At 43.0% G+C, this 25,941-nt stretch overlaps 1 protein-coding gene across 7 annotated transcripts in view; it reads left to right on the top strand.

The window, feature by feature from the left end:
• The window catches only part of spopla (speckle type BTB/POZ protein like a), a 234,251-nt gene that overhangs the window by 70,977 nt on the left and 137,333 nt on the right, over positions 1 to 25,941 (top strand). For 4 of the 7 annotated variants that reach the window (XM_041201293.1, XM_041201299.1, XM_041201292.1 and 1 more), the window contains one exon: positions 24,440 to 24,540. The exons of the other annotated variants lie outside the window; for them this stretch is intronic. The gene's annotated coding sequence lies outside the window, so the exon portion shown is untranslated. The remainder of the gene's footprint in view (positions 1 to 24,439; positions 24,541 to 25,941) is intronic. 7 annotated transcript variants of the gene reach the window in all.

Genomic DNA, 25,941 nt, shown 5'->3' with positions numbered 1-25,941 from the left:
GAAAGTGGCCTGCAGGATGGCACCCATAACACCAAGAAGAAGACTGCAGAGTGTAACATCATCTCTCTCACTCTGATATATTCTCAAGTTTGGGACCCTGTCTCTGTTACATTTTGAAATACATCACAGCGATAGAGAATTTTAATTGAAAGGAACGTCAAACGTCTCATCATCCACTTTGGAAAAGAATGGATTACAGTTTAGAAGAGACTGTGTCCAGAAAAACAACCAACTTACAACGGCTGCAACACCACTGAAATTTCAAGACTATCAAAGTAACATTGGAATGTTTTTTTTTCTTTTGGACTTTAACTCATTTTATCAGTTCCACCTTCTCCCACCTTGTAACTTGTTCTGTTTTACATACTAATGTACGTGTGTATGTCGTGGGATTCAGGACATGTTTTTAGCTTTTTAATAAGTCTTATACTTTTACCTGAGTGAGTTTTTAAACAGTAAAAATAATTCCTTATTTGGTAACTCGAGATCTGGCTGGCTTATTTCTTCATATACCTTTACATATGGTCAAACAAATATTGAATTGAAAAATCACAATTTTCTAAAAATTCAAACTCTTATTATAACCAACATCAGGAGTGGAAAAGAGCGGAAGTTATTCATTCTTCCAGACTTGGTCGTAACAATTTTCTCAAGCATTTTTGTCTATCTCTACTGTGTCTGAGCTGCCTTTCTTTTTCCTCAGTGGCCCAAATATACCATAATGGAAATCTGCTGTAATTTTTCTGATGGATTGTTGGGTGAATGCATTGTCCCTGGTGTTTGATGGTCCTTGGTTTATGCTGGATTGGCTACTTTCAGAAAGAACTGCATTTGGAATTCTTGTAAGTAGGGTCTGAGTGTGAAAAAAGAAACTAGCACTTTTGTAGCAGCATATCATACATGTTTGAAATGTTTGAGATGTACAGTGAACTACTTTGAAATGCGGTGACTTGGCAAATATAGCAACCATTTAACACAGCAAACTCCTACAAACTACAGGGGGGGTCAGTGAACTATTAAGTTTACTTTTCCAGTGGATTTGCTTGACAAATGTTGACCAGTGCACTGAGAGAGCTCATTGCTTTACGTTGACTGATGCCTTTAACATTTGCATTAGCCACTGGAATATCCCCTTTAAGGTGCAATACTTCTGGCCATTCATCACCTTTTTACTGCTTTAGAGCGTCTGCTTTGGTTATGACCTAGGACTTGAATCCACAACTTTGATTCAGGCGAGTGTGCTGCCATGTTGACAGTAATTTTATAAATAAGATGAGAAGCTAACCTTATATAAAAAATTTATATGAAGCTGGAAGGTTGACAAGTAATTCAGTGGCAACCAGTTGGTTTAGCAGAATGGTAAATGTGGCAATTTAGCTTGTTTTATTGCGAGAAATATGTAAAAGATTAAATCCCAAAGCCGCACAGTGATCTTTTCAGCAGAAAGTTAACAATCTGCTAATTTTTTAAAAAACAGTTATCTGTTTTGGCCCACATCTTGATGGTTCATTTTGTCAGTTGTTAAAACAGCCTATGGGCATTATTTGCAAACCTAAACATTTGATGCTGTAAACAAAGCTTCCCCCAAAATTTCTCAAGTTCCTTGAAACATCTAGCTGCTAAGGCGGTGTTCTATTCAACTTGTGTAACAACACATACATCATTGATCAAAGGATAGAACCCATTCCCTTGAAAACGGGGCAGAGTCAATGATTGGCTGAAACACTCATTGACAGTTTAGTAATCTGGGCCTTTTTTTAAAAACAGTTCCTGTGGATATCAGTTTTCCCTCACTGTGTAAAACTTTCAACAGCCACAAGTAAGGAAGTTAGAAATTGTGCCAATATGGCCAGTTTAAATTCTCAGATTTAGGGAATAGCCAGTTAGCTCTCAGTTGTTCTACTGTTTTTAGACATTTATTCTGCTGGGGACATTGCATTAAACTACACTATGGAGTTCCTCAGCCAGTAGCCATGTACCTGAACATTTTTAATAAATCCAAAAATGCTGGTACTGTTGTGGCTGCAACACTGCATTTCAAAGCCTCATTAAAGGTTGTATGAGGTATTTGCGAATAGCTACATGTTAATAGTGGATTTCAAAGAACTTGCTACACGGTGGGTGTTTCTTCATTTTGATCCCTTTTCTGTTTAAAAGAGAAGGACAGTACAACCTACCTGATAGGAGAAATGCTTATTTTAATATTTTTAAATGATGAGATCTGACATATCAATCTTCCACTACAACAGAGAATCACTCCACTTGCCTACCTTTTAGGGATGTGGCAGCGGGTAGAATTCACTCCTTTAAGTCAACACCAAGTATTAGGTTAGGAAAATTCAGTAAGAATATAGCGTACCTGGTTAAGTTTTTACTTTCCCTAGTTCAGATGCCATTCAATTTATTATACCTCTCTTACCATTCATTATAATAATTTTAATTTATAATAAACTGGGGTAATATTGAAATTTGTTCGGCTGCAAAATATTTACTCTCTCGCTCTTGCGCTCTCTCACTTTCACTCTTCCCCCTGGCCATGGACCTCTATTCTCTACTTTGCATGGACTAGCCAGTTGGCAATTAACATCTTTTCCCATATAATGCACATCTGCTTCTTAGGTCTGTGAAATTTTGGAACCTTAGGAGATTCATACATTGGTACTTATATTTAAGTATCTCTATCTTTAGTTTGAGTTTTGATCAGTTTTCTTTTAATTTCCTTTTAATCAGTTACATACTCTCACTTCCCGAATCAAACCGTCAATTCCTCCTTGCTCCAGAAATGTATCAAATTGTCTCTTGCTTCCATTTAATACTGTCTGATTTGACTTGTTTACTAACTATACCTGGCTATTTGCTGTAATACAGATTTGCCCATTATAATTCTGAGATCACTTTGCTGCTCAGCATGTAGTTTGAGTTGATGGGATCTGCTGGATGAAGCCACTGCCTTGTAATCATGTCTGTATAGCCATTATTATTCTTGATGACCATTTGTTTTGAAGTAAACATGGTGACACTCATGCTTTCTAAGATAAGTTTTTATTCCAAGAAAGGCTGTGCCTCTCCATGACCGTAATGCTTCAACTAGCCTCACTGCTTTCTGGCAATGTTTTTGACCATTGAAAACTGAAATGCTGCACTCTGGACCACTATACTTCTTAACAAAACTTCAACTTGCTGGCTCCCAAGACTTTTTTTCCCATGGAGGGTGTTGGGTGCTTTGTTAGTGAGGGGAGAATGGAGGTGAGACTCTCTTGAGCTGTTTTATTTGAGGGGAGGGGAAGAAAAACATCACACATGTCAGCATGAGATCAATGTTCAAGTATTAAAGCTACGTTAGGAGTAGTGTAAAGATAGTATGCAAACAGATTGATGTTTGATGTAGTTTCAAATATCAAATGGGGAGTGTTAATGCCAGCAAAATTATTTAATCAATAGGTCCAGCAATGGAAGTGCATGCCAGTAAGCATCATACCTCAAGGGTTAATTACTGCTTGTTAGAATCGTGTTCGACTGTACAACATTGGCCTGGGGTAGAGAATATTGAATTAACTATGCATGGAACAAAAGCTTAAGAATTGTTCTCCTAATTTTATGTGAATGCTAATTGATTAGCCAAGATCAGATACAGTATTTAGGTCAACTAAATACTTAGGTCAACTAAGCATAGAGGCAGGGGAAATTATTGGACCTAGTTGGAAGGGTGGGAAAAGGAGGCAGACGGAAAGGAGAGAAAAGAGATGGAAGATGAAAAGTTATAGGGATAGGGGAAAAGAAGAAGGGAACAGATGGAAGCAGAAAGGAAACTAAGATAGGGTGGGTGGTTTAGTCAGGTGTTAGCATTGGTGTTCCTTTACCTTGGGAAAGGAGACTTGCTCATGTATGGGAAAAGAGGAATCTCTTTTAATATAGATTTGACATTGCTGGTTGGCGGAGAAGCAGGTCATTTAACAATCCTGTTTGTTTCTGGGAACGTAGAAACATATGATTTAGGAGCAGGAGTAGGCCATTCAGACTATTGAGCCTGCTGCACCATTTGATAAAATTATGGCTGATCTGGTTGTGGTCTCAACTCCACTGCCTCCCTTAATCCCCTTAACCCTCCTTTGTCTAACAAAAATGTATCCACCTCAGCCTTGAATAAATTCAGTGACCCAGCCTCCACTGCTTCCAGGGAAGAGAATTCCCCAGACTAACATTTCTCCTCAACTGTCTTAAAAGGAAGACCTCTTCTTCTTAAACTCTATCCCCCTAGTTTCTATCCTGTCCCACTGATCCTTTCAGCATCCACCCTGTCAAGTTGCCTCAGGATCTTGTGTTTCAATTAGATTACCTCTCATTCTTCTAAACTCCAATGGTTATAGGCCCAACCCGTTCAACCTTTCTTTGTAAGACAAGTCCTTCATCCCAGGAGTGAGTCAAGTGAACCTTCTCTGAACTGCTTCTAACGCAATTATATCATTTATCAAATAAGGAGGTCAAAATTGTACACGGTACTCCAGATGTGGGCTCACTAAGCCCCTGTACAGCTGTAGTAAAACATCCTTACTTTTATATTCCATTCCCCCTGCAATGAATACCAACATCCCATTTGCCTTCATAATCACTTGCTGTACCTGTATACTAATTTTTTGTGATTCACGTACCAGGACACTCAGATCCCTCTGTGACTCCAAGTTCTGAAGTCTCTTGCCATTCAGATAGTATATTGCTTTTTTATTCCTCCTGCCAAAGAGGACCAGTTTCACATTTTCCCTCTTGGGAGGGAGGGAGAAAGTTGAACAACACAGTTTTTGTCAGCTGGTCGATGCATGTCCTCCTCTGTCCCCAATATTGTGCTATTTTCTCATGTTTACTCCATGCACAAGGAATGCATCAGCAGTGGTTTTTGATACAGCCACTTCAATGGTTGTTGGTCACAAGCCTGGTCTAGCACACATCAGAGCTGCAGTAAGAGCTGTGTAGGAAGCCAAACTCCAGGAAGAAAAGCATAAACAATTAAATTACTTAGCTTTTACCTACTTAACATTTCCGTGAAGCTCAAAACCAATATGGTAACTAGCCGGAAAGGAGCAGATCAATGTCACACTGCCACTGCTGGAAGACTATATACTTCTACAATTAAAATAAAGTTAGTGTCAAATAACTTAAATTCACAAGCAGAACAATTAATTACATTGGAAACTTTTGCATCACCATAGTGTTGTAGGTACGACAAGTAAATGTTGACATTTTTGTAATGGATTTTGCCAATGATTCTGACAGATGTTTGCAACGTATTTTGAAATGGAATGTTACAATGAAATCAACAATTTTAATATGTAATAAATGTTCCCTTTCCCCACTTGAGCAGGCAGGCACCATTGCCTGAGGGCATCAGGCAATCTATCTCAATGTTTGCAATTCCATTCTTTCTTTGGTGGCAAGGGTGTACCCTGATTTGAAATATTTTTTGTTTCTCTCCACCCCCCACCCCACAACCACCCATGCCCCCCAAAAAAGTGTCCCTTGGTTTTTAGTTCCTCAGGATCAGAAATATGCAAAGTTTTTAAATCTCTTTGCATTGTTGGACTGTTCTGGAACCCATTGGTTTGATTAAGTCAAATATGTTAGTTACGTTTGTCTAATTGGGAGTCCAAATGTGGCTAATAGCATTTCTGATTGGTACGTTTAAGAAGTGAGTTTTCCTCTCCTTATCTTAAGCAGTCCCTTGAGATAGAGATGACCTGCTTCCACTCCAGTTCGATGGAATTTGAGATGGCTGATAAGGCTGATCTGTGGACTCTGCCACGTGCGGGGCAGGTGACGCTTGGAGGGTAGGCTAGATGAGTTGTTTGAAGGTTTGTGCACTCTCTGACGCCTCTACTTTGTCTCTGCATGTTCCTGATTAAGTCTCTCCCTGTGTTTGGTGCCTACCCACATAAACCTCCATTTTGGTTGGTCACAAGCCGTGGACTCCCATGAGTCAGCTCTTAAGTTTGACCTCTTCAGGGATGTTTTGAGGACATCCCTAAAGTGTTTTTGCTGTCCTCCTGCCACGACCGAATTCCGAATCACTTTGTGAGTCTGGGGATGGGCATACAGTTTGTATGTTATAACACAAAATACAAATGCAAAACTACATGGAGGCATCCTAGATCAAAGCACTGGCACTTCTTGGATTATGTCATCGTTTGAGTCAAAAATCCAAGTGATGTCTGTGTCACTTGATCCAAAAGAAGGACTGTGACCACTGGGCAGATCATCGACTTGTTCGATTAGCGATGAACATCCACTTAGCACCGAGACATCACAAGGCCCAGAAGCCCACAAAGAAGAAGATCAATATCTCAGTCCAAAAGCAGCCTGACCGAAGAGAGGAATTCCAAGTGCAGCTCACAGCCAATCTGGAAAATCTTCACACATCCAGCTCAATTTCAGAACTGTGTGGTCAAATAAAGTCAGCTGTACCAGACTCCTGTATTCAGACCAATGAGTTCAAGTATTGTTGTCACCAGGACTGGTTCGACCAAAACGATGTAAAAATATATGACCTCCTGGAACAAAAACAAGCAGCCTTCATTGCCTGGAAAAACAACCGAACATCGAAAATCAAGAAGACAGTTGTCCAACAGCTCAAGGCTGGCACCCAAAGACAAATCCGGAAGATAAAGTTGAAGTTTTTTAGGAAGAGAGAGCCTGAGAAAGCCAACATCATACTGACCATCACGACATGCAAAGCTTTTTTGAAGCTAACTGCGCCAAGTATAGACCAAGTTCAAATGGACAAAATCCCTTTGCTCGCAGGATGGTTTCTTTCTTAAGGATGACAATGCCATCAGTCAACATTGGAAAGAACATTACCACCAACTCCTCAACTGTGATTCCACCGTGGCAGCTGATACTCTAAAGGCTATTTTTCAGAATCCTGTGGTAGAATCCATGGATTCATCTATGGAAAAGCTGCAACAAGCAATCAGATGGATGAAAAGCAATAAAGCATGTGGCCCCGATGGTATTCCAGCTGAGGTCTTCAAAGCTGGTGGACTTTTTCTCACATCTAGACTCCATGCACTCATCCTAAAGATTAGGCGGAAACATTAAACTGACCACCATCAGTACACTTGATCTACAGTTTGCAGATGACTGCAGTGTTGTTGCCGATCTGCACCAGATTTGTAAGCCACCCTTGATCTCTTCAATTCTGCATACAAGAATCCTGGCCTGTCTTTTGAATGTTACCAAAGCAAAGCTCATATATATTAATGCAGGTCTAGTCAGTCAAATATTCCTCCTCCCATATATATTGAAGGAGAGACTCTGGAATATATTGAACACATCACAGCTTGGTAGCCACCTCTCTCTGGGGATATATAACCAGCCCGACAACTTGTGAATGTGGAACTGAGCCACAGACTATGCAACATCTCCTGCAATGCCTATCGCCTAGAGGAATCCTGCACTGTTGCAGAACTTGCCGAATTCAACAACAAGGTGCAAAAATGTGTCCAGTTCTGGCTGGGCCATGTATAGACTGTCCGTGGACACGATAAGAAGAAAACCTCTCTCAAAAGACTAACATTGACAAGATTCAACACTGGATCAGCTGTGCCAGCTCAGCTACAAACTAGAGCAGTGAATGTTTGATGACAAAGACCTCTGCAAGTCAACAAAAGTTCTAGTGTATAGAACAGTCATCATAGCCACACTCTCACACTGTAGTGGGACCTGGACTGTGTATCAGAAATACGTAAGAGCGCTAGAGAAATTCTGGCAGCAATGCCTCCATCACATCCTCTGGATTAAATGGGAGGACCGTCAAACAAATACTAGTGTTTTTCTTGGAGCCAGCTCTATAAGCAAACTCCTGCAAAATCAATTATGTTGGACTGGTCTTTGTGTCCGAATGGCTGAAATGCATCTCCCCACCAGGTCCTGTTTTCCCAACTCTCAAATGACCAGTGGAGGCCAAGGAAAACCCTACAAAGACACTTTGAAACTCTCTTTGAAGTGCAGCAGCATTGACCTTAATGACTCAGAGGAACCTGCTACTATTCGTTCAAAGTGGTGACAACTTGTCCATCAAGCTGCTTCGTGCTTTGAGTGCAAAAGCCTTAATGATGAGGCAGAGTGGTGCAGAGAAGGAAAGAAAGGGAAGCAAGTCCTGCACTCCAGAACCCACTACCTATTGGGACGTCCTGCCCCATGTACCCAAAGATCTGTGGGTCAAGAGTCAGCTTGTTCAGTCATATGAAGACCCATGGCAGTAACTCATGAGCCTGAGTGGGCATTATCCTTGAATTGAGGGACCGCTGCTGCTTCCGCCGCCAAGTATATGATATGTCTTGCCCAGTGGAGCTGCTTTTGAGAGATTAGTGTCCCAGTACTGGGCATGTTGATTTAGGGAGGATGCTGCTGTTGGCCTGCCTTCCTTGCCTCTGGATTTGGAGGACCTTGCGAAGGTGATACTTCCCCACTACTTTACTGTAGATTGTTCAAGTCTTTGAAGCATTTAGGAGTCCGGGGATCACTGCTGCCCGGGAAATCGTGGCTGTAGTCTCAGCTTTGAGATCCTGGTCCTCAAATTCTCTCTTCCTCAGTCGACTGAAAGCTGAGCTGGAAGATTTGGGGGGGGGCTGGTGGGAGGGGGGGCTGATGATAAAATTTGTCATCTATGTCTTGTCGAGGGGAAGCTCCTAGGACATGGAAAATGGTCCACATTTTCTAGGATCTTGTCGTTGATTTTAATTGACTTGGAGAGTTGCTGTGCTAAGGGAACTGGTTGAAGGGCACCTTAATTTCCTGGGTGTTTAGTGAAAGGCCCATTTTCTTATATGTTTCGGAGAAAGAGTCAACAATGACCTGGAGCTCAGTTTCTGAGTGAGTGCTTTCACAAGTGTCATCTGCATACTGAAGCTCTGTGACTTGAGGTTGGAGTGGTTTTGGTTTTGGATTGAAGGCGGCAAAGGTTGAACAGTTTGTCTATTCTGTAAATTATCTCCATGCCTGTGGGTGATTTGCTGGAGGTGATGTGCAGGAATGCAATGAGGAAGATGGAGAAGAGAGTTGGTGTGATGTCACAGCCTTGTTTGACTCTACTCTTCACTGAGGCGAGGTCTGTGAGGGTTCTTTTGGTGAGGATCATGGCTTGCAAATCATTGCGCAGTATGTGGAGGATGGTGACAAATTTCTAAGGGCAGCCAAATCTGAGGAGGACACTCCAGTCTTCACTATTGACAGAGTCAAAGGCTTTTGTAAGGTTGAAAAAGGTCATGTACAGTGGTTGATGCTGTCCCTTGCATTTCTCTTGGATTTGTTGTGCAGTGATTATGTCTGGTGCCTCTTGGTGGGCGAAATCCATGCTGCAAGTCTGGAAAGAGCTCTTTGGCCATTGGGAGAAGGCGATTGAGGAGGACCCTCGCAATGCTCTTACTTGGGTATTGATCATTATGGAGCATCCAGTCACAAAACTTGTATTCACGTAGCATATAATGCTTATTTTCATCTATGTGAGGAAATAGTGAGATAAAAACCAGAATGTGTGTTTTTTTGATTATTGAGTCCTTTATCTCCTAAATTACCGAATAGTGGTGGTGGTTTAAATATACACGTGGAGAGCATTTACTTATACGTATGTACGGCAGTTTTTACTAAAGTTAGTACATGTGGTTTAAACAGTGTTACTATAGCCACACGTTTGACTATTCACCAATTTCTAAATGGATTACTGGATTAGGTGGAATTATGTCATAATATTGAGTTCAAAATAATTGTTCTATTCGGAACTGTTTATGACTTAATACTAAATACATACCTACTATGAAATTTCATTCATATAAACTACTGCAATGAAAGCTCTAACACTTTCCAAGGAATAAACCTTAATTATAGTGCCTTACCCTCTTGGTCACAGTGGTAAATGACACAATTCATAAATTGTCATATTAGCCGACAAGAGGGTTGATTCTTTTACAAAAATATCAGTAGCTCAGAATCATCAGAAAGGAAGCTTCTATCTGCTTAGTTTGGTAGTAAGTTTCAAATCATGTTTTCCTTGCCTTCGTGTGATTTGATTCCCTTGAAATTTGCAATTTCTGCATTAAGTATTACTCATTTTTGCAGAAAACCCAAAATACGAATTATTTTAAGCGTTCTTTAAAATGGTATAACTAGTTGATTGTTAGTAAGTCATTGCTTGGCCCCTATACAGTGTTCCAACCATCGTATTTTTGTTTGCTGTCACAATTCTACAATTTTGCTTCAAAATGTATTTTAAACGTATATTCACCAACAGTACATTTTATTTTCTAAAGCTAGTCTGATGCTTGTGTTTTTATCCTGGAACCATAGAAATTTACAGCACAGAAGAAGGCTACTCGGCCCATCGTGTCTTGGTGGTGGTTATGTCTTATTGTTGTTTATGACCCCTGCTTTGCTTGTAGCATGCTACGTTCTTTGGATTTGAGAAATGAAGTATTGAGGCCTTTTATGGGTGAATTGGACAAGATGCAACTTTCTTTGCTTAAAATGTGCTGTTCTGCATCTCCCCTCATAATATAAATATCAGATACTTGAAGGAATCAAGAGTATTTTGTTTGATGAGGTCAATAAATTTCACTATAACTTGTTCATTATCATCCCAGGTAATTTATAGGATCAAACCCAACCACTGACCTCTAAGGTACTTCACAAGTTTTTTTATTAGGAGTAAAAATGTATGATTTGTATTTTCTGACCTCATAATGGCCCCAAGCGCAGATTTTATTAACATCTTGGGTGGAATTTTCTGGTGGGAATTGTGGCAGATGGGAACGGAAAATTCGGAGTGTGGCCAAAAGTCAGATTTCCAATGGTGGGAAAACAAATCAGAATTTTCCCCTCAGCACTTTCATGGCAGCCTAGTATCGGGTCAACTTTCCTCTTGATCCATGTCGGGAACCCCATTTGCTTGTATTAGCATAACATGAATGCTCATTAAAAATGCACCTCATTGGAGCCACATTCTCGCTCCTAATCACACGTTATGCCAGTGGGAAATTAGACCGGTTTGATTCACAACTAGATATAAGTGGCGTGCACTTGCCCACCTTCACTTCACTTGTAACTTTGAGGTGTGTACAGCGTTGTAAACTTACCAGCAGCAGCATTGCTCCGATTTGTCACAAAGCTGCTGCTCAGGTGAGATGTGGAGTTGGCAGGCAGGGCTGCTAGCACTTACTGCTGCCGATTTGCAGGCGTGGCTACACTCTACCAGCAGAGACCTGCATGGAGATAGTGATGGGAGGGAGGGGGTGGGTGTGTGAGGAAATAAGCAGGGATATGAGGGTGAAGGGAACATTGGAGGGATGGGGGTGGATGACAGGCAGAGGGACGATTTGGGGTGGGGGAGTTGGAGCTTGACATGGAAGAGGTGCACGCAGACTTGTGATGGGGTGGTGGGGTTAGTATGGCATGAGAGAGAGGTGCATGCAGACTTATGACTGGGGAAAGGGGGGATTGTTAGTGTTGCACAAGAGGGAAAAGGGTACACAGAGACTCCTGACTTGGGGCCGGTTTGGTAGGATGAGAGTCCTGAAGGAAGCTGGGAGATGAGTGTCAGGCAGCCATAGTCCTGGGACTGAGGCCAAATGATCATGGTGAGAGACGAAAGCCAGTCCTGGGGCTCTGTAGACCACATTGTTGTGGTGAGAGATTAAAGGCAGTCCTGGGGTTTTACGGACCATGCTGCAAGGCTCTGCATGGCACGCATGTTGTTTTCCCGGTCCATAGAGGGGCAAGGCCTTACTGCATACTGGGGGTCTGCACAGCATGGTGTGCAGGTTGTGGTCAGTGCCTCACACACCATGGTTGTAGGGCTGCTGGCTTGGTATTGGGTTGGAATAGTCATCATCAGGGGAGGCATCTGCAGCCTGTAAATGTAATAAAGGTAGGGGAGCACTTGAAACTTTTGTGTTGGGTTGGAGCCAGGGGATTGGGGGCACGGTTTGCCAAGGTGCCTGACTGTGCACACGATCCCATGATGGGGAGGGGCGAGAACCGCATGGGGACATCCACAGTGGTGGGGTTAGGAGGGAGGGCAGGAATGTCCACAACAATCACTATGGGTGCCAGGGTTATTGGGGGAGGCTGGGCAGTGACTGGAGGGAGGTCTACCTGCACACCGTGGGGTTCCAGGATGATTGGAGGGACATGAACGGGGGATGGTTGAAGTTTGTCTGGAAGGAGTGCAATGCCAACATATTGAGACCCCAAATCAATGACACCGTTTAAAAATGAAACCAGAAAAAAATTGCCATGGGAGTGGTCTAAGGCAGTTTGGGAGGAACCCACGGATGGACTTAGGGGCCCTTTCATTGGGCATCTTCATACTTATTTGAATTTCAACATTGAGATGAAGCCTCAGCTGAGAGAACTCATGAAGATTTTATTGAAAAGTTAGAGTTGGACTCATGGTGTGGTCTTAGCGAGACTACATGACAGGCATTGGGGTCACATTAGAGATGGTCTCATTGAGCATTTAATCATCAGAGGAGTGAGAGAAGGGAAAAGGTAGCCAGCCATTAAGGGAGCACAGCTGCTGGATATATGCAAGAAGCTCTATCAAACCCTGCAAACTGCATCGTCCATATGACATGGGTCACCGGACACAAGGCATCTAATCATTTCAAAAGTGCAGGGGTAACCTCAAATCCAAATTAGGTAGCACATGAATGTCTTTAGTGAGGCTCAAAATTATATGGCTGTGCTCAACCTTCTTCCATCTTTTTTTGGGATTGAGATGTCAAATTCCTCAGATACCTATGATCTGTGAGGGAGCACCTCAGTTACAAGAGCAGAACAGGGAAAAGCAGGTAGCACAAGTGCAGCCCAAGGGCACGATGGTGGCTTTCTGGCTTTAAGTGGGAGGTCTGTGATTGTTGAGTCAGCAACAATCATCTATTGGATCTATCGGTCCATAAGAAGAAAAAGGATTGTAGAATGGAGAATGTGGTCAGTACTGTCGCCTTGATGGCATTGATGAGGGGAAGAAGGGCCCGGCACTGTCCAGCACAGCTTAGAGAAGGGCCTGGCCTGAGGTACATGGACCAGGGGTGCCCCAGGAAGACCCAGAGGCCGAGAAGGTCAAACCCATCCCACAAGGGTGGCTTGCGTGACCAGTTATACCGAAGACGGTATATAACTATTTATAACTATTTGGAGTTGAGCGAGAAATATTGCCGTGCACATCTACGTTTGTCAAGAGATGACGTGGCTCATATCTGCCACATTGTGTGGGAAGATATGACGCCGCATGGACTGGGAGACCAAGCCCTGCCAGTGTCTCTGAAAATCACTGCTGCACTCAATTTTTTGCAAGCGGCTCATTCCAGGGACCCACGGGATCTATGCGGCATCTCTCAGGCCTCAACACACAAATTTATAAAGGAGGTGATGGATGCCCTCTACAGTAAAGCTCTTAATTTTATAATGCTCACAACAGATGAAGCCAGCCAGGCTGCTAGATTTCTGGGATTTGTGGTGATCTCCGGCTTCCCTAGAGTGCATGGTGAGATCAATTGCACACATGTCGCTTTAAGATATCCTTGGCAGCAGCCCTGATCATCTTTAACAGGAAAGTGTTTCAGCCCATCAGTGTTCAGCTGGTCAGCGACCATCAGAAGATCATGCATGTTTGTGCCAGGTAGCCTGGAAGTTCTCACGACTCCTACATCCTGAGTCACTCCCAGGTGCCACAGATATTTGAAGGTCTGTGGTGCTTACAGGGTTGGCTGCTGGGTGATGAGTACCCGCTGAAGAGATGGCCCATGACACCTGTGCATCATCCTCAAAGTGCATTGGAGGAGAGATACAACATGGCGCACTCTATGACAAGGTCCATCATTGAGCAAACCATTGGCATCCTGAAGACATGCTTCCATTGTTTAGATCGTTCAGGTGGGCTCTGCAATACTCTCCATAGAGGGTGTCCTGCATCATTGTGATCTGTAGCACCCTGCACAACTTGGTGTTTCAAAGGGGAGACCACTTGCTACAGGGAGACATGGAGGAGGCAGAGATTTTCCCAGACAGGGAGGACTTGGAAGGGTGGGAACCTGAGGAGGGTGATGATGGTCAGCTTCCACAGCAGGAAGGATGTCACAGCAGAGGCATGACACGGAAGACGTGCCCATGACACTGATAGCCACAAGGTTCCAGCAGGAGTAAGTCCCAAACAAGGGGGCCAGAGTGCATTTCTCCTATCCCTTTGTGCTATGCCAGTGATCGGAAAGACATTATTACAAGCAAACAAGTCAGCATTTGGCCTTGGACCTGTGAGCCTCAAGGATCACAAACCCCCATCCTTGGAAAGGTTAGCACCCAAAGTTGCATATAGCCAGTGTGCAAGGTGAAAAGCAGCACACCAGTGTGCACCCTGCATCAACTGCACATTGTGCAGCTGTTGTCACCTGAAGGAGACACTTTTAGCAAACACAGAGATTTGTACATGGTTGGAGAGACCATAATGGCTCCAGGTCATGTGCTTTCACATCCTCGCTGAACACAGCTCTGTGTTGATGAGACAACATTACGTTTAACCCTCCAAGACACATGAGCACACGTTTCATGGTGTTGCAAGGCTTAAAGGATGAAATCTCAATGTGCAGCCACTTTTAGGATATGACGACATGACACAAGGGATGAGTGACTAACATAAGTCTGCTAAGCATCACATGAACCTGAGGCACATGAAGGCAATTATGAAGTGGGAGCTTGAGTCACCCTGTCAATGAGAGGGCACATAGATTCATATACAAGAGGCATTCATATGGTAAGATCATTAACATGAACGCCAAATGTATTTACAAAGGTATATGATATTTAGTGAGTGAACACCCATGCCACCATTGTGCTCTTAATATTTCTTAATTATTTTACCTCACTGCCACGTCTAGGTGCATCCCTGACATCTGCAGCAGAGCTGGCAGCAGCCTGCTGACTGCTTTGCCCTGTTGTCTGTGATAACCTTGGCAGGCATCCTCTAGAGGGCCTCGGCCTACTTTGGGTCTCCTTCCTGCTGTGATGCAGGTGCACTCTCCTTGGCTTGTGGTGCCGGAGCTGATGGGGTCACAGGCAGAGGGGTTTGGGAGTGGCTGGACACTCTCAAAATCTCTTAGGTAGATTGTCTCGGGGTGCCGAGCTGATGGTGGTGCTCACCCTATGGGTGCTTGAGGTGAAGCAGCACCTGGAGGAAGGTCGAGGTGCCCGTTCCCCTCTTGCCTAGCCACTCGTCCACTAATGCCTAGAGCAATGGGGTGCAGGTCCGAGCACAAATCCAGTAGAAATTGTTTGACTAAGGTCTCCAAAGTGACTGCCACCCCTCCCATGGTGACCTTGAGACGCTTATGTTGGAGCCACGATATCAGACAGAATGCAAATGGACTCCTCCATCCTTTGCTCCTGTCTGTTGACTGCCTCACGCAACTCTGCCTGATGTTCTGCACCTGTCGTTGCATTTCCAGCATGCGAAATACGACTGTTTCCAGAGACTCATCATCAGACTCTGATTTGATGGGTGCCTGTTCTCCAACAGTCCTCAAGGGTGCCAGAAAACTGGGCTGTCACTACCTCCAACTGCTGTGGAGACATGTCAATTCTGTGTTTCCCAGAATATGACCAGAGCCTAGTCCAGATACATGACCCGCCGAGGTGTGTCTCTGCGCTGGTGATCCGCAGATGAACACGCTGACTGGTCTTTTGCAAATGGATCCTCATCTGCAGTGCACTAGGGACTCTGATGATCTGGCTGGACTTCTGTCTGACCTATTGATGTCTCTGAGAGAGGAGAGAGATTTTGTTCATGAGCAGGCAGAATGCAACATTGCCTGTCACTCACTGACTGTCAGGATATGACTAACCCATGGAGAGCTCACCTTCGCCACAGGAGTGATCTGTGTCCTCCCCTGCCAACTCTGCTGCCTCCTCCTCATTGGTAGTAAGCTCCTGTATGTTCACCGTCCCTCCCTCTTGTTGTGAGCCAACTTGGCCTGCATGAAGACAAATGGATGGAATGTGATGAGAAGGGATGGAGGAGAGATTGGCAAGCATGCATACTTGCTCTGTGTGCTGAGTTCTCCCTCATAGGGGCTGAAGATGCTGTTTGAGCAGGGGCGATAGGTGAGATGTTGGTGCTGGTAAAGTGCGCCAGAGACATTCAGTGCTGATGTGTCCTCCACTGTTAGTGTATGAGATCCCTGAGGAATGTAACCCTTTGAGTGCCTAATGCCATTATGAAAATTTAGAGTTTGGAGCGAGCAGAAGGTTCACTTACCCTGGTGGAGCGGATTAGATTATCCTCTTCTTGTATTGCAGGGCATTTCGTTTTTTTCCCAAAGGCACTGACCTCTGCTGCCACTCCCATCCAGGTTCTCGAGGCAAGGTTGGTGAACCTCCTAGTTCAATCCCCCGGGAAGAGGACATTTCGTTTGTGGACGGCATTGGGGAGAGCCACCAGGGAGTTGTGGCTGAATCTGTGGGCACATGGCTTCTTTCTCCTGTGGCCGTCTCAGGAAATCCAGAACTCACAGCAGGGCTGCAGAGAGTGAATGTGTGTTTGTATAGCGCTTAAATATGGTGCCAGGACCTTCGACCCACAGACAATTCTGTGCCTGCCCCGCCATGTAATTTGGAGAGTGGCACATCAATGTGTAAATAATGAGGTTCCAAGCATACAGTCAGGCATGAGATCCTGCCCCACTGTCCAACGGGAAACGTGCCACTTGTCCCACCCGCCACTGTTCTAAGTCTCCAGAGCGGAAAATTCCACTCCTTGTTTATGATGCATTACTTCAGCCACTGGATAATAAGTAAATGGAATTTCTGGTGATACTAATAAACAACATAATTGTGCCTCGTTTTTCAGTTGACGCCTAAGCCATTTGGTTGAATTATCTGCCAGCCAGCTATTACTGTGTATGGAGACATTACATATAGTGATGTTACAACATTGAATGTAAGATTGGGATTTTCTAGAGTTTAAAAAAGGCCCTAATTAATAATTCAACTTTGAATCCTCTATCGTATCCTGTTCAAAAGATGCTGAAAGATATAGGTTTATATATTATTTATTTTATTCCATTGCATCCCTTCCACACAATCACAGACCCTAGCTTTTCTTCCAATGTCTGCCACCACCCCCCCGCCGCACCTTCACCTGCTCCCTTGCTTTCACACCACCTACCACCACCCCGCCCCCCCCACCACCCGAAACCAACCATTCCATAACTCTGTACTTGCATAAAACCTGTTACATCTCTTAACCTTTTCCAGTTCTAATGGAAGGTCATCAACCTGAATCATAAAATTTGTTTCTTTCTCCAAAATACTGCCAGACCAGCTGAGTATTTCCTGCATTTTTTTGTTTTTATTGATTTTCAGCCTCCGCAGAATTGTGTTTTATATTGAAATCCTGTTCTTTATAACTGAAATATTTCCATTCCCTCTTAACTGGTAAACATTTTAAAATGTTTGTTCAGAATAATCTCTTTAGAAGTGTGAAATGTAGTCTCTTGACAATTGGCAACATTCCCTTTTGGCTTCACCAAAAACCCCAATTTAAAGGTGCAACATTCTGCACATGCAAGTCAGTTTTTTCAGAACCCTGATATATTGAGGATAACTAAATAGTCTACTATTAATTGGCTGTTTTCCACTTTAAACAAAACTAGGGTAACATGGTGCCTGAAATGTTTCTCAGAGTATTGCCAACACCACATGACAGATAACATTGTGTTAATTACTGGCGTTGCACCATTCTGCTCAATCTGCTGGGGCTAAGTGACTCAGATGTTCATTGTATGTAATTGCAGTTTTAATTTATGGGTACTTATTGTGAAGAAATGCTGTTTTAAATCAGCATTGTTACTAAATGCCAAAATTTAAATGTTGTTGCTATGTAAAATATTGTACAATCTAGAACACTGTCGAAAATATTCAGTTGGGTAGAGAATTTATGTTTAGAATGATATTAATATTGGTGTAAAACAGTTGGGATGTGGGTAAATAGAGCGTCAGTCGTGGCCTATTTGTTGGCACTCTTGACTTTGAGACGCAGAGTCCTACTCTGGGTCTTGACACTCTAGAGCAGTGCTGAGGGATTGCTATTGAAAGCACTGTGTCTCAGGTGAAATGTTAAACTGACCCCCCATTTGCCTGATAAGGCGGATGTAAAAGGCCCCATGGCACTATTTCAATGAAGAATAGGGGAGTTATATCCAGCGCCCTGGCCAACATTTTTCCCTCAATCAACATCACAAAAGAAAACCAAATTACAGTTATCACGTTGCTGTTTGTGTGACCTTGCTGCATGCAAATTGGCTGCTCTGTTTCTTACATTACAACAGTGACTAACGTTCAAAAGCACTTTGAGATATCCATCTGATGGTCATGTGGAGTGCTGTATAAATTTAACTGGAGGAACAGCACCTCATCTTCCGACTAGACACTTTACAGCTTTCTGGACTGAATATTGAGTTCAACAACTTTAGATCATGAACTCTCTCCTCCATCCCCACCCCCTTTCTGATCCTCCTTCTTCCAATAATTTATATATATTTTTCTTTTCCCACCTATTTCCATTATTTTTAAATGTATTTCCATCCATTGTTTTATCTTTACCTTTTATCCTATTTTGATCCCTTCACCCACCCCAACCCCACTAGGGCTATCTGTACCTTGCTTGTCCTGCTTTCTACCCTTAATGTCACCATTAGCACATCTCTTAGCTAATATCACCACCGTCAACACCTCTTTGTCCTTTTGTCTATGACATCTTTTGGCAATCTCCACCTATCACTGGCCCTCTATCCAGCTCTACCTTTCCTACCCTGCCTTAAACCAGCTTATATTTCACCTCTTCTATTTTTCCTTAGTTCTGTTGAAGAGTCATACGGATTCGAAATGTGAACTGTATTCCTCTCCGCAGATGCTGTCAGACCTGCTGAGTTTTTCCAGGTATTTTTGTTTTTGTTCTGTATAAATTTAGGTCTTTTTCTCTAACACATGGCAGAGATTTGATTATCTGTGAGTGGCATACAGTCATGTGGTTTATAATGAATATAGAGCATGTTTAAATAACCCAGCACTTGGCTTGCTTCCAGTACTGCAGTTCTTTCCTGTTCTATATGAAGTTTTTTTTTTTGAAAAAATACTTTATTCGTAAAATATCTGGAAGAACATTACAAAACATTTCTAAATTGCCATCACAAAAAGTGCAATCAGATTCAACTTTTATACATGGATCACTAGGTGCTTCAATACAATCAATGAATATTACATTCATTTCAATATGATCATTACGGACAGTCAGTGCAATGGTATTGGAGTTATCAATCATACATCATGTTGCATTCTGAGGTGCTTCAATACAATTATAATACAATTAGTATTCAATGCATACATTCATTGTGAGCCATAAGCCTGAGGGGTTTATGCATTTCCCAGCCCCTTGGTGAGCTATGGCAGAAAGGTCTTAGACAGCAACCTTTCCCCATCGGGCCTTTGCGTTGGCTGCCCCACGCTTAGTGCATCCCTCAGCACATAGCCCTGGACCTTGGAATGTGCCAGTCTGCAACTCTCATTCGGAGACAATTCTTTGCACTGGAAGACCAACAAGTTTCGGGCAAACCAAAGAGCGTCTTTCACCGAGTTGATGATCTTCCAGCTGCAGTTGATGTTTGTCTCTGTGTGTGTCCCTGGGAAGTCCGTAGAACACAGAGTCCTGGGTCACTGCACTGCTTGGGATGAACCTCGACTGAAACCACAGCATCTCTCTCCAGACCTTCTTTACAAAGGCACAATCCACAAGGAAGTGAACAACGATCTCATCCCCACCACAGCCACCTCGAGGGCAACGTGCAGAGGGGTTGAGACTCCTGGTGTGTTGAAAGGATCTGACGGGGAGGGCATTTCTCACCACCAGCCAAGCTACATCTTGGTGCTTGTTGGAAAGTTCTGGCAATGAGTTATTCTACCAATGACTTTGATAGTCTGCTCGGGGAACCATCCGACAGGATCCACCATTTCCTTTTCCTGTAGGGCCTCTAAGACGTTACGTGCCGACTACTGCCTATTGGACCTGTGGTCAAAGGTGTTTCTCTGCATAAATTTTTCCACAAGGGACAGGTGGTATGGCACAGTCCAACTACTTGGAGTGTTCCACGGCAGCATGGTCAGACCCATCCTTCGCAACACCGGGGACAGGTAGAACCTCAGCACGTAGTGACACTTGGTGTTTGCGTACTGAGGGTCTATGCACAGCTTGATGCAGCCAGACACAAAGGTGGCCATCAGGATGAGGGTGATGTTGGGCATGTTTCTTCCCCCCTTATCTAGAGGCTTCTATATTGCGTCCCTGCGGACGTGATCCAATTTCGACCTCCAGATAAAGCAAAAGATTGCTTGCGAGTTCACCATTGTGCAGGAGTGTGGAATGGGCCAGATCTGCGCCACGCACAGCAACAGCGAGAATGCCTCACACTTGATGACCAGGTTCTTACCTGCAATGGAGAGGGAGCGTCGCTCCCACATGCCCAGTTTTCTTTCCACCATAGTCACTTGCTCCTTCCAGTTTCTATTGCATGCCCCAGTCCCTCCGAACCATATCCCCAGCACCTTCAGGCCATCAGTGCTGACGGTGAAAGGGACAAAAGATCGGTCAGCCCAGTTCCCAAAGAACATGGCCTCACTCTTCCCACGGTTTAGCTTGGCTCCTGAGGCCAGTTCGAATTCGTCGCAGATGTGGATCAGTCTGCACACCAACAGTGGATCGAAGTTACTTTGAAGCTTTCTGCAATTTAGAGACTCCACGAAGTGTAGTAAGGCAGTTCTCAATTTCAAGTCCTGAGGCGAGCAGCTTTAAAGTGATATTGGTAGATTTCCAAGAAAATGCCTCGGAACCCACATTTAGAGGAATGTTCACTTTTTGTTTTAAAGTTCAACCAAGTAATTGAGCAAGAAATACAGTTCTATAATAGTGTTAAAATATCTAACAGGGTGTTCTGGGATCTGTACTTCATGCCTTCAATGTTGAAATTCCAGTCCCATGATATGAGATATAGTCCATATAGTACCAGGGAAGTTGGCACATCCTTGAAATATAGGAATATAGGAATTAGGCGCAGCAGTAGGCCAGTCAGTCCTTTGAGCTTACACTGCCATTCAATAAGATCATGGCTGGTCTGGTTGTGGTCTCAACTCTACTTTGCGGTTCTGGTTCAGTTTCTTTTAAATTGAATAAATACACTCTGCAACTGTAGGTGTTAAAGAACCAAAAACCTGTTACCCTCCAGTACTATCTGTGTAGAGTTCCAATAATGTTGTCATGGTCCACTGCTAACTTTAGTGTTCTGCAGACAACATTGAACTTACAAATTGTTGCTGCAATAATGTTGCATTAGAAAATATGGACATTGGTACACTTTTACATTATGGGATGAGTTTAAATTAAAATGCTGAGTTTAAAGACTGCCTAAAATTGGATTGCAAAATAACTAGGGTCCATTATCTAATGGTCATCAATTGCAATATAGTCAGATTGAGGAACATCAGTGGGGATCAGTCCTGTTTGCTGAAATCATTCTCTAAGCTCAGGGTAGGCCCTGATTTTGAGCTCCACCAAATTCTCCTCATCTTTACTGACTAAACCCATAACGCGAAAGCCAGCAATGGAAATTCATGGCATTCAACAAGCTGACCTGGAATTCAGCCTTGGCTTTGTAAGCAGCTAATCGTTTTCCAAACTAGAAACTCTGATATTTGAACCTATAGGCGTTGCTCATCAGGTCACCAACTTGACTCAAAAATGTTGGGCTTAATAAGTTCTGCCCCAACATTACTGAGTTTTCTGTCACTTCTGAAATCTCTTCTGAGCTATTTCAAGGCAGAATCTCCTTGTACTTTGTAGATTTTGTTGATGGCTGCCTGGATGATATCTTATTTATTCTTTTGAGAATTAATCTGTGACTGCCTTTTTGTTCATGCTTGTGGCTCCAATTCAAGTATATCGACTTTTTAAAAATCATAAAAATAAAAGCTGCTGTGGACACTGAAATAGTGTATTGTAACATCGTCTCCCTGCAAAAATAATCTTTCAAGAAGACATGGTGTTCATAAGAAAATAGAACAATAGTGATCAAACAATCTGGTACAATTTGCACAAGCATGAAAACTTCATAGGGTTACACGGTAACAGAGTGCGTGAAAAGAATTTGCATTTAAAGCATTTTCATGACGTCAAGACATTCCAAATTACTTCACAGCCAGAAAAGTACTTTTGAAGTTTAGTTAGCCCCTGCTGGTAATGTAGGCGAGATGTAATATAAGGTTACACAGAATGAGTGAGGTATGCACTGACTAACAGTTAAACACCTTTTATCCAGTAAACATTCAGGGAATCCAAACACACCAGGGATTGGTGTTTTTACCTGTTGAACCGCAGAGGGAGATTCGCTTTTTAAAAAACTGAAGGACAACTTTGTTGGCTGGGCCAGCATTTATTGCCCATCCCTAGTTGCCCTTGAGAAGGTGGTGGTACCTGCTTTCTTGAACCGCTGCAGTCTATGTGGTGTAGGTTCACCCACAATGCTGTTAGAAAGGGAATTCCAGAATTTTGACCCAGCGACAGTGAAGGAATGGCGATATATTTCCAAGTCAGGATGGTGAGCGACTTGGAGGGGAGCCTCCAGGTGGTGGTGTTCTCATCTACCTGCTGTTCTTGTCCTTCTAGATGGTGGTGGCCGTGGGTTTGGAAGGTGCTATCGAAGGAGCCTTGGTGAATTCCTGCAGCGCACATTGTAGACTGTATACATTGCTGCTACTGTGCATTAGTGGTGGAGGGAGTGAATATTTGTGGATGTGGTGCCAATCAAGCGCTGCTGCTTTGTCCTTGATGCTGTCAAGCTTGTTGAGTGTTGTTGGAGCTACACTCATCCAGGCAAGTGGGGAGTATTCCATCACAGTCCTGACTTGTACCTTGTAGATGATGGACAGGCTTTGGGGAGTCAGGGGATGAGTTACTCATTGTAGGATTCCTAGCCTCTGACCTGCTCTTGTAGCCACAGTATTTAGATGGCTAGCCCAGTTCAGTTTCTGGTCAATGGTAACCCCCCAGGATGTTGATAGTGGGGGATTCAGTGATGGTAATGCCGTTGAACATCAAAGGCGATGGCTGGATTCTCTCTTGTTGGAAATGGTCATTGCCTGACACTAGCGGATGTTACTTATTCGCAAGTAACTGTTTGCTTGTTGCTTTGAGGTTTGCTTTAATGTTTGGTGAGGTTGTTGATCCAGTAAGGTTCTGATTCTGTGGAATTATCTAGGTATTATTACATCTGGGTACCATATAAGTTTTTTTTGATCCATTTAGATCGAGGCTCCTGAATTCGGGGGGGGAAGCTCCTGTTTACAGCCAGTGCATATCCCTCCACCGTGAGCTGTTGTTGCTTGTCATAGCAAAAGAACAAATAATATTCTGATAGAGACTACAAATTTGTGTAACAATAGACAAATTATAATATTACATGACTAAAACAATATGTGAACTAAATGTGGGAAACATATCGAGCATAGCCAGGGCCAACTGTCAGCATAGCAAGCAGATTATAATAGGCAATTTAACATTATGCAAATGCAATATTGAAAACAATTTGCATTGATAGAACTGTTTTCCTTTAGGTAAGTGACAATGTAGTTTGCAAAGCAGCACAGGAGATCCTTAGGATACCAATATTTACAGGAGTCCTTGGGTGGACGTCACAATTTCCTTGGGTGCTGGCTTACAGTTATTCTGAATTTGTATTGAAACAATTGAAGGTGAATATTTAAGTTTTAAGTCACTATCAAAATCTCCAGTATTACTCTCATAATAATGCACAGAGCACAGGAATTAGAAGGTTAGTACTGTGCTGTATAGGATGAGGTTCTCAACTTCTTTTGAACATTAACTTTAGCAATTATCTAGGAGAAATATGCTGGCAGACTCTTAGTTTAAGCACCTTGTAATTAACTTTTGGCTTGTTACTGTACTTGCATTGTGCTTACAGGATTGAATTGTCAGTGTTTTTAAAACCACTCAGCTTAGTGGGTTATCAGAAAATGGTGTGTTAATACAAAGTTGCAGTAACATTCTTTTGGAACCCAGTAGGAATTCACAAGTAATAAAAAAAATTAGTGGAAATACTCAACAGGTGAAGCAGCAACTACGGAGAGGGAAATGGTTAGCATTTCACATCTGTGATCTTTCATATGGAAAAAGTTAGAGATGTAACAGGACTTACTCATGTACAGGAGGAGGTAAAAAGAACATGGATGGGGGTTTCAGTGGTAGTTGAGCTTTGTTAGAGATGTGTGATGTTAGAGGTAGGAGTACAGTGTCTTTATGCTGGAGTGGATCTGGTTGACATGTCCTTTCCATTTTTATAAGGAGGATAAAAGAAAAAAGCCACTTTTATATAACATCCCAAAGTATTTCACGGCCAGATGAAGTGAAGTGAATTCTTGAAGTGCAGTCACCATTTCAAAAAGGTAAGTGCCCGAATCAACTTGAGCACAACAACATCCCTCAAGTAACAGATGGATAAATGACAGGTTAATTTGTTTTTGTGGCGTTGGGTCGATGACCTTTCAGAATTGAAAAAAGTTCAAGATGTCACAGTCCATGGGAAAGAGGGTAAAGGAAGTCATTTTTCAGATCAAGGTTCAGGCACACAACAATTGTTCCGTTTGGTCAGCAGGGAGAAGAGGCTGCTTGGCTTTACGAGCTACCACAGCCGGGTGCAGGAGACAAGAGAGTGGCACTAGGTGAATTGCTCCTTCAGAGAACCAGCACAGACATAATATGCTGAATGGCCTCCTTCTATGCTTTAACCATTCTACGATTCTAGGCTTTAAGTAAGTACAGAAGGAGGGAAAGATTGAATGGGATAGTACGCAAGAGCAAAAGAAAATTCACCAGCCTTGACTCCTTTTCTAGTTTTATAACTTCTGTTCACACAGTAAAGCTACCTAACAGTTTAGGTAACAGTTTGGCTGAGTGGTAGGTAGCATTGTTACCTCTGCTGCAGAACGTCATAAGTTCAAACCCTAATAAAATTAGCACTTGCTGCATAGATTGCAGTGCTGGAATTGTCGCCTTTAAGATGAGGTGCTAAATCAAGGCCCTGTATGTTCAGGTGGAAAAGATCTCTTGGCAATTTTTTAAAAGAGATTACCCTCCTCTTCCTCCTCCCCCCCACCCCCTCCCCATTCCCAGTGTCCTGACCAATATTGTCCAGCTAAAAGTGGCCAGTGAGATAATTGATGCGCAGGTTTTAATTTCCCAAAATTCCTTAGATTCGGTGACAGTTCCATTAAATTGGAAAATAGCGAATATAACTGCTTTATTCAAAAAGGGAGGGAAACAGAAAGCAGGAAACTTTAAGCCAATTAGCTTAACATCTGTCATAGGGAAAATATTAGAAGCTATTATTAAAGATGTTCTAGCAGGGCACTTGGATGAATTCAAGGTAGTCAGACAGAGTCAAATGGTTTTGTGAGAGGGAAATCATGTTTAACCAACTTATTGAAGTCCTTTGAAGAAGTAACAGGTGCTGTGGATAAAACTGAACTGGTGGCTGTACTGTACTTAGGTTTCCAGAAGGCATTTGACATGTTGACCGTATATACCCAACACAAAGACAGTCTTCAGTAAATCCCCACTTAACGTCGACTCACTTATTGTTGTTTCGCCTTTACGTTGTTAATATAGTGTCAATGTATCCATTTAACCAGTTACCAGTTTAATGTCGTTTACCACAGACTTCTCTTCTGTTGCCTGCCTGCTCACATGACCTTTCCTACAAAGCTTTTACCCTTGCTCTCAGTCCCTCTTCCTCCTGCTGCTGCCCTTGTTGACCCCTACCTTTGTGGATCCCTGGCCTCTGTTCT

Source organism: Carcharodon carcharias, chromosome 12, assembly GCF_017639515.1.
Source record: "Carcharodon carcharias isolate sCarCar2 chromosome 12, sCarCar2.pri, whole genome shotgun sequence".
Classification (NCBI taxonomy): domain Eukaryota; kingdom Metazoa; phylum Chordata; class Chondrichthyes; order Lamniformes; family Lamnidae; genus Carcharodon; species Carcharodon carcharias.
The sequence above is the reverse complement of the archived record's forward strand: the minus strand, read 5'-3'. Positions and strand labels throughout refer to the sequence as shown.